The sequence below is a fragment of the Equus asinus genome, chromosome 1 (genome assembly GCF_041296235.1).
Source record: "Equus asinus isolate D_3611 breed Donkey chromosome 1, EquAss-T2T_v2, whole genome shotgun sequence".
NCBI lineage: Eukaryota > Metazoa > Chordata > Mammalia > Perissodactyla > Equidae > Equus > Equus asinus.
The window spans coordinates 149,576,308-149,595,392 of NC_091790.1; positions in this window are offsets into that span (position 1 = coordinate 149,576,308).

The window sequence follows — 19,085 nt, forward strand, 5'->3', positions numbered from 1 at the left end:
CCAAAATGTATTGAGCATTTATTACATATTGGGCTCTATGCCAAGCACTTGATACATCTCATTCCATTTTAATCTGATGGTTTAGATTTTGGTCTGACAAAGGCCTGTATGTAAATTCTGGCTAAATCATTTTGCTTTCTGTCCATTGGCCATCACAAAGTCTAGACACTCAATCCGCTTCGTCAAATGGTAGATCAGGAATTAAAAAGAGAATTACAAACCTCTGCTGATACCTTGCTTGTTCCTCAGAATTCCCTTTGAATGCTCAGAGTGAAGCCAGGGCCCCACAGATGCTACCTAATTTTGCCTGTCCCTCTCTGATGGATCTTGTGTGAATCGAGCAAAAGCTAAAAAGTTCCTTCAAACAAACTGTGAGACATTCTAAGAAGGCAGGCATTAGTAACAAAAAAGGCATAAAGATAGGGATTTTATACCAGTGGAACTATTCATTGAAATCAACTTTCCAGAGAAAAATTTGAGAACATTGATTAAAGGCTCAAAAAGTACATTTCTTTTGATACCACCAATTTTCATGTCTAAGAGATTTTCTGGTTCAATCTAAGCAGAAATATACACAAATATGTGTCATCAAGAATATTCGACAGTTTGTTTATGATAGCAAAAAATTTGGAAACAATCTAAATATCCATCAATGGAGCAATGGATAATTTCATCCTAGGATAGAATAATAGGTAGCTATTTAAAATTGTGTTATAAAGGAGGGTTTCTAAACCTCAGCACTGTTGACTTTTTGGACTACATAATTCTTTGTTGTGGGGGCTGTCCTGTGCACTGTAGAATGTTTAGCAGCATCCCTAGCTTTAGCAGCATCTACTCAGTAGATGCCAGAAGCAAAAACTGTTTTCAGATGTTACCAAATGTCCTCCAGCGGTGAAAATTGCCCCGGTTGGAATATTTATTATTATGGAAAATATAATTATCATGGGAAAATGTTGACAATGAGCTAAAAGATGAAAGAGGCTACAAAGCTCTATGACAAATATATATCACCACCCCCGCCTACCCACTCCCTCTCTACATACACACACACACATATGCACACATCCCTTTCTTAAAAGGACTGGAAAGATAGTCACCAAAATATTAAGAAAAATTATCTCTGGGTAGTTAGATTATAAGTATCTCTTTTTTTTTTTTTCATTCTTTGGTGTTATTCAAATTTTCTGAGTTGAATTTGTATTCCTTTTATCATAAGGAGCAAAATGAGTAGCCTTTATGAGACCCACTAAAAAGGCCTTCAGCATCAATATGACAGTGTGTCTACTTCCAAAGCAAAGGAGAGTCAATGACTAAGGAATACAATGTAATTATTGAAACATTTTCCAAAGGGAGACTTCCCTTCCCCACAACACAAGTCCTCAGCTGTAGGGATTAAGGAAGGTCTGCAGACAGGGAGAATGGGTCTTCCCTGTTGGGCATGTCCTCACCAACCAAGCCATTGCCCTAACAGCTCAGCATTGTTTGAAAATTTAGGATTCCAGGTGGAATTAGCCCCTAGTCAATTTAGAACAAGTAAACAGAAAACCAACATTCCTGTGGTACTGTGCTTAACAAATCTACACTCCAGGGGTGTTTGTGTGTGAAGAATATGGAAAGATAATAAGCAGGAATCACCTATGAAACACTTGGGTCTGAAGATCACAGGCACCATTCCATTCCCCACACCTCGTTTCTCTTTTGTGTGCGCCCACACACACACTTCCAGAAAAATCTTTAGTTGGTGATAAGGCATTTGAAGAGGTAGGTCTGAATAAGAAAGGTCCAAATCCTGACCTGCAGAAGATCCTTGGGCCCCACAGTTATACCCGACGGATCATGCTATCCATCACCTGTTCTATGACACTTCAGTGTGAAGCTCTTGGATTACTGAAGGAAGAGGATGTGCTACTAAGAAGGGTGAGCAGAAGGATGCATGAAGCAGCAGCCAGGGACAACAAGACCAAACTCCGCCTCCTTTCCAGTTCTACCTGGAATTGCCTGACCCAAACACTGACATACAGCTGGTCCTACTGTAAATAAGGCCTTCTCACAACTGGTTCATAAGAAATCAACCACTGTATCCAGAGATTCTATCTAAATGTAAAGCTTCAAAAATATTTTCCACATATCAAATATTTACTCCAAAATGTCCAAGTTTCTATTGAAATCAGTTATAATAAGCTGTGATGATACTTTCCTCTGAGTAACCTTCAAAACCCAGGATGTGGAAAAAAGGGAACCCTTGTGCACTTTGGTGGGAAGGTAAATTGGTACAGCCACTGTGGAAAACAGTATGAGAATGCCTCAGAAAATTAAAACTAGGACTACCATACAATGCAGCAATTCCACTTCTGGGTATACATCCAAAAGAATTGAAATCAGTATCTCGCAGTGAGATCTGCACTCCCATGTTCATTGCAGCAATGTTCACAATAACCAAGACATGGAAGAACCTCAATGTCCATCTACAGAAGGACGGATAAGAAAGTGTAGCACATACATACAATATAGTATACGTTTATTCAGTCTTTAAAAAGAAGGAAATCCTGCCATTTGTGACAACATGGATGAACCCGGAAGACATTATGCTGAGTGAAATAAGCCAGACACAGAAGGAAAAATACTACAGCATACATTTATACAAGGAATCTAAAATAGTCAAATTCATAGAAACAGAGAGTAGAATGGTGGTTGCCAGGGGCTGGAGGGAGGGAGAAATGGGAAAGTGTTAGTCAAAGGGTACTAAGATCCAGAGGTACAGGACAAGTAAGTCCTAGAGATCTACTGTACAGCATAGTGCCCATGGCTAAAAAGACTGTATTGGATGCTTAAAAATTTGCTAAGAGGGTAGATCTTATGATAAGAATTACTACCACAAAATAAGTAATGACAATAAATAATAAAGAGGGCAGGAGAATAAAAAACCCAGGATTCTTAGACAACATCACTAAACACTTTTAAATGTTGTTTTTTCCTTTTTAAAGATAAAACTCTTCTAGATCTCTGATTATACAAAACTATTTTTACTTATAATACATATAAAAGTAAAAGCACCTTTTCCTCGTGAGAATAATATGTCTGTTTCAGATCCTGTGGAATTTTTTAAAAACATGCTAGAAGACTATCATAACTCTGTTTTTCTCTTGGACTTGATAAACTTGATAACTAAATAATATTCATGGGCTGGATTTGAGAATTCCAGATTCCTTGAGGCTAATTCCTACCAAAGCACCTAGGAAGCCAGCCAGGAGGACTTACAGATAACTGAGCGATACAGGAACGGGAGAGTTGCATCCCTGAGCCCACTGACCCAGGGGGGAATGTTTCATCTACTAGGGATATGTCTTTGGGTATGTTTTCAGGGGAGAAAAAGTGCAAAGACAGATAAGGGAAGACAGACTGAAGCTGAGGAGATTCAGTAGAAAGAATATATATATTTCATAATACTGTTAGAAGTTAGGCCAAGTGATTCTTAGGGAGCCAATTCATTAGGCTGTTCATTCTTGATGGATTCAGTCCAAAGATGAACATAAAGGATGTCCTCCCTTTCTGCCAAAAAAGACAAAATTTTTCCCTGCCAAATTTGAAGAACAGAATTAAACTTATTAAGCATTTCTAAGATCCCACTCTTATCTCATTCTGATTTTTCTTTCTGGCCTGGATAACATGACCTTCTTGACAGCTCCAGGTAGACTGGATAAAGAGTTCTGAAGGGAAGCCTAGTTTTGTTCACTCTAAAGAGAACACAGTAACCTGTTAGGAGAGAGGTCAGGGGTGGCAGAGAAGAGCCAAGCCTACTGGAGAGGCTGTAATTTGAAGGATTCTCTCCTCCTTTTTAATTTTTTCTGAGTATCATAATCCCCTGAGACTGCGGAGGTAAAAATCTACAGGGTGCTGAATGGGTTGGATCATGGCACACAGGAGAAAAAAACCTACACACACTCAAACATACATACCCACACACCAAAAATGTAACCAACCACAAAAGCCATGTAAATGTCTAAACCATGCAAGTCACAAGATGGTTGATTACATGTTGAAAGCTAATCATAGTCACAGTTTCAGAAAGCCCTGAACAGGTCATTACTTTCTACCCTGGCATATTCTCCCCATATTCTACCAGCATTCTCAGCAATGTTGCCGTATAGAAAAGACCCTACAGCTTGCCAAATGATTCTTGAAGCAAAATAACAAAAGATTCATGAACAAATAAAATGACAAAGATTGAGCATGCAGATTACCAGCAGTGTGAAACTCACACAAAATTCCCATTTTTCACTGGATGCATACTTTTTCCATGGCCTCACACAACCAAAAAGAAACCAACATCCTATAAATCAAATGTCTCAGAAACCAGGTCATCTATGCCATCAAATATTGACCATTGCTGGGTTTCCATCTACTACTAAAGCATGCCTTCATATTAATACATTGATAATATATCCCCCAATCCCTTGCCCTGGTAGAATGCTACATCTTAAAATTTCTTTCATTTGTTTTTTAGCTGCTATCTTATTTCCTCTACTATAAATCAGTCTTGATCTCTCTCTATGGTTTTTTTAGTACAAAGAAAATAACTTTAATTCTGAGATTTACAAGATTTAAAGTTTATTTTTTGGAAGACTCTCCAACCCCAGCCCAAACATCACTTCTTGGTTCTCACTCTCCCAATACTCTCCCCACAAAGTGACAGTAGCCATGGCCAGCGTCGCCCATCAGTGCTGCCTCCCCAGAAGACTGCCTGAACATGGCCCACCACCAATGTGTCTGTTTCAATAAAAAGAACTCGATCAATTAAAAAGTTTGAAAAATTGAACATTCTAATTAACTTTCTGAGTAAGTCTTTCCACTTCAAACATGTAAAAATATCTATTTCCAAAGTACATCTCTTTCTGGCTACAATTTGAAGATAATCCATTTGTCTAGGTTCCTATAAGTGAAAAGAATCTAGTAAGAATCTAAAAAGACAGATGCTGGGCTTTATGAGTTGGCTAGTCTTTAATTACATTGCTCTGCTTATCTGTAAATGGAGATAGTCGGTTTTGTGAGAATTAAATGAGATATACATAATGCTCCTAGTGCAAGATCTGACATCTAGTAGGCACTCAATATATGTTAGCCTACATTAACTTAGTTCTTCCTCTGTATCTAACTCTAATTTCTTTCCTACCTTCTCTCTTTAGGGTTAAAGGCAGCTCCATTTACAGACTGTGACTCTTATCTAGACAAGGCTTGAGCTGTCTTCTCTCTTATCCTCCATGTGGATTAGTTTTTGTTATGGAATCTTTTTAATGTCAGATGTTGCTAGGCAATTTTTTTCTGGTTTGATTAATTTAGTTCTAGTACAAACAAAAATATATCCAAATGGTTTGGTCTTCACTAATGTTGCTGTTCTTCCAAAGTAAATATATTCTACTTTTGTGTCAAAAGACTTATGATGTGCTTCCAGATCTTCACAGATCTGTGGGTGATCATAAACTTAGTAGTTTAAGAACCTCATCACTCATCATTAGTACAAATACGTGCAGAATGTATAACAAGTGATGAAGTGCTGTAAAAAAAAAAGACTCCAAATTAATTGGAGGGGGAAATGTATGAGTTTCAAATTATAAGCAGGCAAGAAAGAAATGCAACTTCTTTTTGGAATTCTTTGTCTATCTAAATAGCACATGGAAAATATGACCCTTAATCTTTAGGGGAAAACTGATATGCCATAACCTGGGCAGAACATGGAAACTAACCATTTTAATAAATAATCTCCTGAGGTTTAACAAATCCATATGATTTTGGACTAAAAGTCAACAAAGGAAAGCATGAACTGCTTTAAATTACAGTTTACCAAGGAGATAATAAAACTAAAAAATGTTAGGTTAAGAGTATTGGCTTTAGAAGATCTTTTGATATTTAATTTTGAAGTTTTTTCTGATTTCCTAATCCCTGTTATCTGATTTTATTTACATAGGCTGTGGAAAAATGCCAGGATCATTGTTTTTGGTATGAAGTGAACACTATTCACAGAAATGGGATTCAGAACAATTTTCTTTTATCCAAGGTTAATTTTTTGGGTAGCTTTCTATAAGATTCCACCCTATTTTATAGCCACATTAAAATGTCAGAGGACTTTATAGATTGTCTGAGGCTGCCAGGGTTGTATTTTCAGAAAAACCCACCATGCTGGAAAGAAGGGACACAGCAGTTTTATTAACAATGTTTTTGTTATTAACAGGAGTGTATGAGAGAGGAATTCAGTGAAAATGGCTGGCATCCAAGTCCACAGAGACTCTTTTCTTCAGTTGAAGTTGTGGATTCTAATCAATGGTTTAGAAGGAATGAGATTGGTAAATCTCACAGAAGAGTTTTTGAGATACTTTTATTACACAAAAAGCTTTTGAATGAGGAAGTAGGCCTTTAAATGGGGTAGCCTCCCTCAGATATTTTATTCATTTCCAGTAAGTCGTCTTCAAAAATGAACACTGTTTCTAACTGAACAATCACAGTATTTCAATACACCCAAGGCAGATTGGGGAGGGAGAGCTGAATTATGATGAAAGCCTGTACTATTATGACCTTTCTCATGACCATAATTGATGGATGTGCCCCTGAAACACTTTGCAGGGCTGTTGATATATTTAGAAATGTGCCTGTGACTCATTATGTCCATAATTTGGCAGTAAATAGTGAGCAGAATACCCCAGTGGCTATGGGGAAAACTCACTGCCCAAGGATGTGGTTCTTTCATGTAGAGTCACCTTCTGTAGAATGTACAGTTGTCTTCTTTTGACATTGTACAGGCTGGGCTCAGAGCTTCATAAAACAAGCTCTATTTTTGATCAGAATAAATACAAAATAATCAAGATCAAAACAGTTTCAACATCCATACTGATGTGAAAAAGTGAAAAATGCTAAAAATCTTCTATTTAAAAGATTATACTTACTTCTGACTTCTTCTTGGGATGTAGAAATGTAGGAAAAAATGTCACTTCTACCCTATCAACTAGAAAAGGCTGGGTAAACTACAAATCTTGATTTGTCTTGAGCCCATAGAACTGAAGTCACAGGGTATTCAACTAGTCTAGAGCCCAAGAAAAGACAACTCTCTTCAAAAGAGAAGGAATCTGAGCAATACAAGCATGGGCTTACTAATGGGAAGAGAAGGAAGCCAGGGCTGCCACACAAGGAGTAAGACAAACCCAGTTAAAAATTTTAATGAATCCCTAAAGTCCAAGGGGTGAGCCAGCATGAAAGTATAGAACCACTGGAAATTGTAGATGCATGGAGAATTTGTACCATCTCAGTCATTCTTCTCCATAACTCCATGGTTCTCCACTAATAAAACAGAAAGCATTTCTCCCCCATGGGGTAACAAGAATCAAAATAACAAGGAACAGCAGTTTACCACTGTGGGAGTGGCAAGAATGAAGAGAAACCCCCTCTGAGGTATAGGTACACAGAGAAGGTCTGTTGCTCAAGGTGGAGCAGAAACATTAAGAAAATCCAATGGCAAAGGCAAGCCTGGTAGTGTAGTGGTTAAGTTTACATGCTCCACTTTGGTGGCCTGGTGTTCACAGGTTCAGATCCTGAGTGTAGACCTACACACCATTCATCAAGCCATGCTGTGGCAGCATCCCACTCCTAAAATAGAGGAAGACTGGCACAGATGTTAGCTTAGGGACAATCTTCCTCAAGCAAAAAGAGGAAGATAGGGAAGAGATGGTAGCTCAGGGCCAATCTTCCTTAACAACAACAACAACAAAAACCAATGGCAAACAAGACCCCACCCCAAACAGGAGGTAATGCTAGAGGAATTTGAAGCCAGGGATATAGTGAATGAACCCACAGCAACAGCAAAACCCAAACCCTGCTCACTTCTGAATAGACTGACCTAACACCCCACAATAACAGCCTAGCAGAAGACAGGTAGACCCATTTCCAAGCAGAAATAGTAGTTATCTCACTCTCTACTGTTCTACACATGATACTCACTATTCAATGAAAAATTATGAGACATACAAAAAAGCAAGAACAAAACAACCTACTGACGAGAGAAAAAGCAACTGATAGATCCAGAGATGACCCACATGTTGAGCCACCATATAGTAAATTTAAAATCACTATAACAAACATGTGAAAGGCTCTAGCAGGATTGGAGGTCAACATGCATGAACAGATATTGAATTTCAGTGGAGATATGAAAACTATAAGAAAGGGTCAAATGACAATGCTAGAAACAAATACACAGAAACAAAAGAAGAATGCCCTCAACTTTTACTTTAATAGACATGATACAGCTAAATAAAACAATCTGCAAACTTAATGATAGGTCAATAGAAATTACCTAAACTGAAATACAAAGAGACAGAGACTGAATGAAACAGATGAGAGCATCCAAGGGCTATAAGATGATATCAAATGGTCTAACATACACCAACTGAAATCTAGAAGAAGTTAAGAGAGAGAATGGACAGAATAAATATTTGAAGGATGATGGTTAACGATTTTCCAAAAATAATGAAGCACATCAAATGCACATATTCCAGAAGCTCAGAGATTCCCAAGCAGGATAAATAATTAAAAAAAAATACACATATATACAAGGCAGTGAAAAGCAAAAAAAAAAAAGAGAGAGAGAGAAAGAAAATATTAAAAACAACCAGAGAAAAAGGGCACATTACATATAGAGGAATGAAGGTAAAACTGACAACAGATTTCTCATCAGAAAGTATGAGAATAAGAAGACATGTTGAAAGAAAAAAATTGCAACTGAGAATTCTATACACAACAAAAATATCCTTCAAAAATGAGGCAAATTAACATCTTTTTCAGACAAAGAAAAGATGAAAGAATTCATTACCAGTACACATGCACTATAAAGTGTAAAAGGAAGTTCTTCAGGCAGAAAGAATATAATATAAGACACAAGCTTAGATTTATACAGAGCATTAAAGATCTCTAGAAATGGTTAAAATGAAAGTAAACACAAAAGAGTTTTTTTATTTTTAATGACACTAATAGAAAATTGTCTAAAGCAAAAACAGCACAAATTTATCATGCCTTTATACACTATATAAAAGTAAAATCTATAGCAACAATAGCTCAAAGGCAGGGAAGGTGGAATTGGAAGTATACTGTTGTGAGTCTTCAACCTACCTATTATGTGAAGATAGAATGCAAGTAATTAGAGATGTATACTGCCAATGCTAGCACATGAGATCAAACATTTTTAAAAAGCAGTAAAAGTAATAATCCAATAATGGAAATAAGTAAAATGGAAGTTTAAAAATACTCAATCCAGGGGGCCAGCCCCGTGGCTGACTGGTTAAATTTCTTTATGCTCCACTTCGGCAGCCCAGGTTTGCAAGTTCAGATCCTCAGTGTGAACTTGCTCCACTCATCAGCCATGCTGTGGAGGCATCCCACATACAAAGTAGAGGAAGATTGGCACAGATGTTAGCTCCAGGTGAATCTTCCTACAAAAAAAAAAAAAAATACTCAGTCCAAAAACATGCAGAAAAAACAGGACAAAGAAAAATGAAATAAAAAACAACAAGCAAGATGGTAGACTTTAATCCATCTGTATCAATAATTATATTAAAGGCAAATGACCAAAACAAACTATATAAAAATCAGAGATCAAAGATTATCAGATTAGAAAAGGAAAGAAACAAGACACAAATATATACTGGTGAGAATAAAAATCAGTCTAAATCTAGTCTCAAATACGTTAAAAGCAAAAGTGTGGGAAAGATATATCATGCAAACACTAATCAAAAGAAAGATGCAGTGATTATGTTAATGTCAGATAAAGTGGATTTCAAAACAAGGACTATTTTTAGTGTTAAAGAGTGCTGTTATAATCCTAAATGCATATGCACCTAACAACAAAGATTAAAAATGCAAATGCAGAAACTGATAGTCCTGAAAGCAGAAATGGACAAATCCACAATTAGAGTTAGAGACTTAAATATTCCTCTATCTCTGTATTTGATAAAACAAGTAGAAAGAAAATCAGTAAGAATACAGAACCTGAACAAAACTAGCAGCCAACTTGAATTAATTGGTTTTTATAAAACAAACCACCCAACAACGACAGAATACCTATTCTTTTCAAATACACAAGAAACATTTGGCAAGATAGATCACATTCTGGTCCATGAAATAAATCTCAACCAATTTATGATTACTGAAGTCATACAAAGTATATTCTATGATACTAAAAGAACCAATCGAGAAATCAATAACAAAAGGATATTGAAAATCTCCGCATATTTGTAAATTAAACAACAAACATAGATACCACATGGGTCAAAAAGAAGGTCACAAGGGAAATATGTAGCATTAAATATCTATATTAGAAAAGAAGAAACTTCTTGAATTTATTATCTAAGCTTCCACCTTAAGAAACTAGAAATAGGGTATAAATTAAACCTGAAACAAGAAGAATGAAGGAAATTTTTAAAATGAGAGGAGAAAAACCAATAAAATTTTTAAAAGAAAAGTAATGTAGAGAATCAGTGAAACCAAAAACTGTTTGTTTTAAAAAGATCATTAAAATTAATAAAATCTCTAAGCAGGTTCTCAGAAAAAGAGAAGGAGAGAGAAGGTGACAGAAGGGCTGAGAGGAGACACAAATATCAGTAATTCAACAATAACTCCAAACAAATGGACAAATTCCTTGAAAGACACTAACTGCCAAAGCTTACTCAAGAAGAAATAGATAAGCTAAACAACTATATATCCCCTCAAAAAAATTGATTTTGTAGTTAAAACTTTCCAGCAAGGTAAAGTCCAGGACCAGATGGATTGTCAGGCATATTCTACCAAAAACATAAGGAAGTAATAATATGAATTATACACAAAATCTTCCAAAAACTAGAGAAGGGAATACTTTTCAACTCACATTATGAGGCCTGCATTACCCTGACACCAAAACGAGATGAAGAACTTACAATGAATACAAAACTACAAACCATTACCCTCCATCAACATAAATGCAAAAGTCCTCAACAAAATCTTAGCAAATAAAATCCAGCAATATATCCAAAGTATAATAATACATCACGACCAAGTGAAGTTATCCTGGAAATACAGAGCTGGTTCAACATTAGAAAATTAATCAATGTAATTCACTATATGAACAAACTTAAAAAGAAAACCAGAGGCCAGCCCCGTGGCCAAGTGATTAAGTTCATGGGCTCCACTTTGGCAGCCCAGGGTTTGGATCCTGGTCGTAGACATGGCACTGCTCATCAGGCCATGTTGAGGCGGTATCCCATGTGCCACAACTAGAAGGACCACAATTAAAATATACAACTATATACTGGGGGGATTTGGGGAGAGAAAGCAGGGGGAAAAAAAAGATTAGCAATAGTTGTTAGCTCAGGTGCCAATCTTAAAAAAAAAAAAGGAAAACCATGGGATTTTCTCAATAGATGCAGAGAAATCATTTGATAAAATTCAACATCCATTGGGGACATCCCAGTAGCACAGTGGTTAAATTCTCTTGTTCCACTTCGGTGGCCCAGGGTTCATTGTTTTGGATCCTGGGCATGGACCTACACACTGCTCATCAAGCCATGCTGTAGTGGCATCCCACATACAAAATAGAGGAAGATTGGCACAGATGTTAGCTCAGGGACAATCTTCCTCAAGCAAAAAAGGGGAAGATTGGCAACAGATGTTAGCTCAGGGCCACGTTTCCTCACCAAAAATAAAAAAATCAACATCCATTAATAACAAAAATTCTCAGACAACTAGGAATAAAAGGGAACACCTCAGTCTGACATAGCACATCTATGAAAAGAGTTCAGCTAAATCAGACTTAAAGACTGAATGTTTCCCCCCAAGATCATGAAAAAGTCAAGGGTACTCACACTCACCACCCCTATTTAAGACCATACTGGAAGTTGTAGTCAGTGCAATAAGGAGACAAAAATAAATAAAAGCTGTAAGAATTGGAAAGGAACAAAGCCAAACTTACTACTTGCACACAACAGAGAAAATCCCAAAGATCCTACAAAAACTCTAGTAGAGTATCACAGATCCAGGCCAACATAAAAAATCAATTTCATTTTGATATATTTACAATAACCAATTGGAAATTGAATTTTTATTGTAAAATTCTTTATAAAGTATATTTATAATAGCACCAAAAAACATGGAATTATTAGGTATAAATCTAATAAAAGATAATCAACACCTATACGTTGAAAATTTAAGATCTGATGAAGGAAATGAAAGGAGACCTAAATAAGTAGAGATATTTACCATGTTCGTGTATTGGAAGACTCAAGACTGTTGAAGTACTCACACTGCCTAATTTCAAGACTTTCTATAAAGCAACAGTAATCAAGAACGTGTGGTATTAACTACATCAATGGAATAAAATAGAGAGGTCATAATTTTACCCACACAAATATGGTCAACTAATTTTTTGCCAAAGGGGCAAAGGGAATTCAAATAAGAAAAGATAGTCTTTTCAACAAATGGTGCTGGAAAAATTGGACATCAATATACAAAAAATAATGATCCTGACCTTTATCATGCACTATGCATAAAAATTAACCTGAAATGGATTATAGAATTAAACATAAAACCATAAACTATAAAACTCCTAGAAGAAAACTTTAAAAAAGTATTTGTGACCTTGTGTTAGGCAGTGATTTTTTAGATACAAAACCAAAAGCACAAGCCATTAAAAAAGGAAATTGATAAATTGAAATTTATCAAAATATAAACATCTGCTCTTCCAAATACACTGGTAAGAAAATGAAGATACAACCAAGGACTTGGATAAAATGTTTTTGAAAGACATGATAGGTAAAGAACCTGTATCTAGAATATGTAATGAACTCTCAGAACTCAGTAATAAGAAAAACTTTTTAAAAGATTTGAACAAATAAGAAATAGGTAGAAATAAGGTGTTGACTACAAGCACAAGTGAATTTTGAGAGCTGTTAGAACTATTTCTGATCTTGTGTTGGTGGTATACATATTTGTCAAAACTCATAAAATGATACACTAAAAAGGGTGACTCTCTCTTCTTACCATATATAAATTATACCTCCATAAAAGTAACCAAACACACACACATACACATGCAGGAATGAACTAAAAGGCCTCTGAGATTATTTCAAGCCTAGGAGATCAATAGTAATAAATGTGGTCTAGAAGACAGAACCTACACTAAAGAACAAATCTGTATTCAAAGTGACAAGCACTGAACCAGTCTGATGATGACGATGATGACGACAACAAAGTTAAATTTTATAGCCCTACATTTTCCCCCCACTAAAAAAATGTGCTCATAAGAATATTTTTATTCTCCTAAAATTCCCAGGTCATCCCTCATCACCCAGAATGTCATTTCCATATGGCTTTGTTTGTCCCCTAATTTGACTCACACTCATCTTCCTTCTTCTTCTCCATTCTCTGGCACTCCCAATCTGTCATCAGCAAAATCCCCATGTATCCTCAGCCTCCTATGTGAATGTTCTCTTCACCTTCTTGCTGCATCTGAAATTTGGATTCCCTTGAGAACACTACTTCTCTTATAGCCTTTCCATAAGGTTGCTGTTTATCTATCAAATCCCCGCACTACTAGACTAGGAAGTAGGGTAGCTGTCCTCCTTGCTATTTAATGCTGCTTCCAGATCTTTGTTCTTCCCGTCTCAAAAAAGACTTTCAGAAATTTAAAAGTCATGCCTGGGAGTACAGCACTCAGTGTCTCTCCTTGTTGCAGCCATCTACAGAGATCCATCTGACTTCCCCTCATTTCTTGAAAAGTTTAGCTCACGGCTCATTGTCTCTCCATCACCGGTCTTTTAACAGTTCTTGTGATCTTCGTATCCCTGTCGAAAATCTTTCTGTTATCTCTGCCTTCCAGTTCCTTGACCACCTCACCTCCAATGATCTTGTTCTCTCTGCCACTCACTTCTCAGTCATACCTCCCACAACCCTTTCTCTTCTCATCATCAGCTGATAACCTTGTTTCCTATATCACTAAAATTTAGAAGCAATAAGAAGAGAACTTCCTCATTCTCCATCCACTGGTCTACCCAACGAACTGTATCTTTGCCTGTGTACTCTGCCTTGGCTACTGTTCTTCCAGATAAACCACACATACTTCTATCTAAGCCCAACCCCTCCGGTTATAAACTAGTTCGTAGCATGGCTCATGCACTGAAGGATGTCGCTCTTGCAACTAGCTGCTATCACTATTGGAATTAATCAACATTCTGTGAACCATCTGAACATAATCAACTTTCAATTTCCTCTGCGTAGATTACACAACTTTATGCATTCCTTCTCTTCATTCAGACTATCTCCTGCCCCATAGTCTCCACTTCCTTCTGGCCTGCCAGTTGAAGCAATTTTAGTGTTTTTCCTTGATGAGGGGTAAATTGTACCTGTAGATATCTAACTTTCTGGCTGCAGGCTGCACCTAGGTACCTGCCCCCAAAGGCTATATAAAGTAGCAGAGCAGAAACAGGTTCTGCGCTGGAATAATTTAACCCCATTTATGAAGCGGGCACTTACTGATTCTGTGATCTCAGAGACTCTGTGCCCTACCACCTCCGTGGATCCCAGGAACTTCCACGCTCACTCTGCTTTAGCCAAGAGCCCTGACATGATGCATTGCTGTTTTTCAACCTTGGCTGACTCCTGGCCAGGTTAGAGCTGACTCTGGAGCAGCTAAGTAGACCAAGTTCATTTTTAAAAATAAATCAAGAAGCATTATGGCAAAAGAAGAGAGATAAAAATTAGAAAACACTTTAAAAATAAAATGAGCCATTTGGTGATCTCTTCCCCTTCCAAGAACCTGTCTATCTAGCCCTCTGTTTCTCTCAGCTTTATGTAAACTAATGCAGCCTTGGCAGAAAGAAAAGGCCATGCCCAAGAGCACCTTGCAGCATTCTGCCCAACTTTCTTTCAGGTACTACGGGCCCTAGATAAACAACTCCCAATGCAGACCAGGACAACAATGCCACACAAACTACCTGTCCTCTCACCAAGAATACAGGCCTACTCTTCCTGATACACAAAGGATGGGCTCTGCCCTGTGACAGATGGTTCTAATAGAGAGAATAAAGATGGCCCATTTACTGTCAATCAAACCACACAAGCAGGCAGGGAAGTCTAGGCCCCAGTTCTGAGATACAATTGGTTCTTAAGCTGCCTGTGTCACAATGGCCTTTCATTTTTCCTCACAAATAGTATTTTCTAAACTTACCTCCATTTCTTTATTTTCTTTTTACTGCTGCCATTTCCCTTAGTTTCCTCATGTAGAAAATGAGAACTCCATAAAAAATTTACTGTTTGCCAACTATTTTAAATATAGGAGATGCTTTTATTCTTATGTCAGTAATCTGAGATTCAGGAAATATAAGTAGCCAAAGCTCACACAAGTGAGAGCTAGTGCTTAAATACGAACTCAGGGGGCCGGCCCGGTGGCATAGTGGATAAGTGTGCACGTTCCGCTTCGGCAGCCTGCAGTTTGCCAGTTCAGATCCCAGGTGCAGACATGGCACCATTTGGTAAGCCATGCTGTGGTAGGCGTCCCACATATAAAGTAGAGGAAGATGGGCATGGATGTCGGCTCAGGGCCAGTCTTCCTCAGCAAAAAGAGGAGGATTGGTGGCAGATGTTAGCTCAGGGCTAATCTTCCTCAAAAAAAAAAAAAATACACAAATAATAATAATCATAATTTTTTAAAAAGATTAAAAAAATACAAACTTGGAACTCTTATTTAAAAATCCTGCTACTTTCTATTAGACCATGCTGTTGTTATTATAAGTGAATGAAGGAAGGAATCAAAGTATATTATAGTGTGTGAAGCCAAGGGTACTAAGAGATAGTATAGAATTGTGTTTGGCACATAGGAGATGCTTATGCTATTTAAAAAAGAAAATCAGAAGACTCAATAGATACTTATTAATTGATTTCCAGACCCAATGGGCTTCATCAAACATATTGCCACAGCCCATAAGTTCTTCCTTCACATCCCTGCCAAGCACAGCCTGGTGCCACATGGTAACTTTGCTGACACAGTCTAGTTGCTCTTAACCAGGGTCTGGTCTCCTTGGGATTCAGCACCCCAAGGTCAGCCTGACCCTAGAGGAAAAATGAGCAAGGGACAAGCACTTCTAAGGACACAGGAGACAGGTGAGTGTGGCTTTGACATTTACAGGAGTTGGAAAAATCTCTATTTAGAAAACTTCTATAGAGATATAAAAAGCTATCTATAAAGATAGCTAAAATCTAAAATTCCCACAAAAAAATTGAGATTAATATAATGTCATCATAACTTAAAGGAGTCTCTTGAATTCAGAAAAGAAGAAAACTCTGCTCTTAGATTTATTTTTTTAATTGAAAAGCACCAGATATTTGTTTTTCTTGTGGAAAGCCAGGCAATACATTGTCTTCATTGGGTAACTTCTTTGAAGCTTTCCTTTAGTGGAATGAGTCAGTGGTTAGTTTGCTCTTTCTTCAGATCTCAAATATTTTAGTTAAAAATAAAAAGTATTTTTAGCATTGCTGATTCATAGTTACCAAAATAATACGATTGCAGATCACGGGTAGTGCATTCGTCCTGGCTCTTATGCTTTGGTTCCAATGGCTAGACTGGGGCAGTCTCTGAGGTGTTCAAGTTCAGGTTCAATCCCATGCAATAAGGCTGCTCCTCACACTGAACCAGGAGCTACCTCTGTAAGGCCAACTCCACTCCTTTCTCTTGCTTCCTTGCAACAGCCAGAGCCATTCGAATTTACCTCAATCTCAAATTTAAACATATTGGGTCAGAAGCCCTAAGGAAGGGCATGGATTTCAAAGAGGAGCCCCCAAAACACAAGGCTTCTTGCCCTGAATCCAGTGATATCTGTGAAAGATAAAGACATCACCATTGCCTATATATTTCAATTTACTTTCCAAATGCAGCAAACAGGGATGTTGTTTATCTGGTTCAAATTCAGAGCCAAGTTATGTGTCAAGAGGGAGTCTTAATTTCTCATAACAGAACACGTTTGGCCCTAATGTGTGACTTATGAGTCAGTATATCAAATTTGACTAATGTGTTTACTCTAAGTGGGGAGCAAGCCGTTAGCATTACAAATCCTGAACTTTTGAGAGAGGAGGGACACAACTTTGATTTCTCTGCTTTTTCATTAATTAAGATGAATCGAAGTTGATGAATAAACTTTCTGAATTGCTTAATACCTCCCAGATATCAGTATCAAGGCCTTGGCAAGGTAGGTGAAAAAATTTCCATGAGCAAGAAGCAATTGAGAAGGACTTCTTCTGCAGAATGAATTCTTAGTAATGCCTGTGGGAAATTTTCCTTTATCCTAACATCTTTCCTCTTCCTTGCCTTGCCCTATTCTTAATGTTTTTAAATACACCAAATAATGGCTTTCTACAAATAGCCAGTAAATGGAGTCGGACAAAAAGCTACAGTGTAGCCCCTCTATTGCAGCCATGTAAATAAAAAACAAGCTATATTGCATAATCCAGAGAGACATCACATCTTCCTTCCTCCCGGCACAACTTGTACGGTCATTAAGTGTGATTAAAGTCTCAGGGACCTGGCCACAGTCATATCTATTTTGGTCCCATTGGCTCGATCCCTCCCTGCAGCTAGCAGGGAATCACCCTCTTTGTGTAAATGTTTGCTTGTTGGAGATTCTTAAGCAGAAGTTAATAGTACACATGCTTCAAGAGGAGTATTAAATCAGCCACGATAAACAATTTTTGGGCAATGTTTAGACTGGCCAAAGTCATCCTAAGAATTGTGTAAAGGATAGAACAACACATGTGGCATCTATGTACTAGGACTGTCTATAAAACAGAAAAGCAAAGTAGAGATCTGTCAATAAACCAACTGATATAATTAATGTGTTCTATCAGTGTAGGCAGATAACAAATTAATGACTAGGCAAGTACCAAATCTCTACTTCCTTCTATGCGGTGTAGATACAGTTAATGAATCATGAATGTTTAGTACTCTTTACCAGCACTTACAGAACACACTTGGAACTCCTCTGGAAATTCACTTTGATCTCTTGTTTGAAGTCATGTGCCAACACTCTGGACCCTGGTGACATCAACTTTCACAACCTCCAGGCTATTTCAGAGCAAAACTAATCAGGTAAAATCGGCACCAAAAGAAGTTTCAAAACGACACAGTCATGCGTTCAGGGAAACTTTGTCTAGGCATCCAGGATCTCGATAAAATCACAAATGTTTTTTAAAAAATACATATGTACACACACACACACACACACACACACATACTATAGAGAGAAAAAGATAAAGAAGCAAAGAGACCTTTAGTTTTCCTTAGTCCAAATCGGGATTAAGGCATTATTTAGGGTATTATCAGTAAGAACTGGGGATTATATTTCTCTATACAAATCAGCAAAATGGAGCAAAGTTACGTGAGGTTCGCTTGAGGCTGTGTCGCTTTCCCCATAGTGCTGATCCAGAAACTTGAAGGATATACAGTAACAAAGAGGCCAATTCTATGGGACAAATCCTGATTTGGGGTCAAAAAGAAAAATGCACATTTTTTTTTTAGCAGAGGTAGAGAGGAGGGGCTTTATTCCACTTTTGTTGTCTGATTCACAAGTGTTGTTAAATATTTACCAGAAATCTGACAGCAGTTTCTTTTTTTTTAAGGTATACTTTTTGGTGAGGAAGATTGGCCCTGAACTAACATCTGTTGCCAATCTTCCTCTTTTTTCTTTTTTTTTCCTCCCCAAAGCCGCAGCACATAGTTGTATATCCTAGTGTAAGTCATTCCAATTCGTCTACGTGGGATACCTCCATAGCATGGCTTGATGAGCAGTGTGTACGTCCGTGCCCAGGATCCAAACAGCGAACCCTGGGCCACTGAAGCAGAGAGTGTAAACTTAACCGCTCAGGCACAGCGCCAGTGTCTCACAGCAGTTTCTTAACATTTCTTAATCACTGTTAATTATGTTTGTTAATCATAATGTCATTCCATTAACAACTCTATACATTTCTTCAAAGTTGTACAAGGTAAGTCTTACTACCGTAACACTGTTAACCCATCCTTGTAGAATAAATATTTG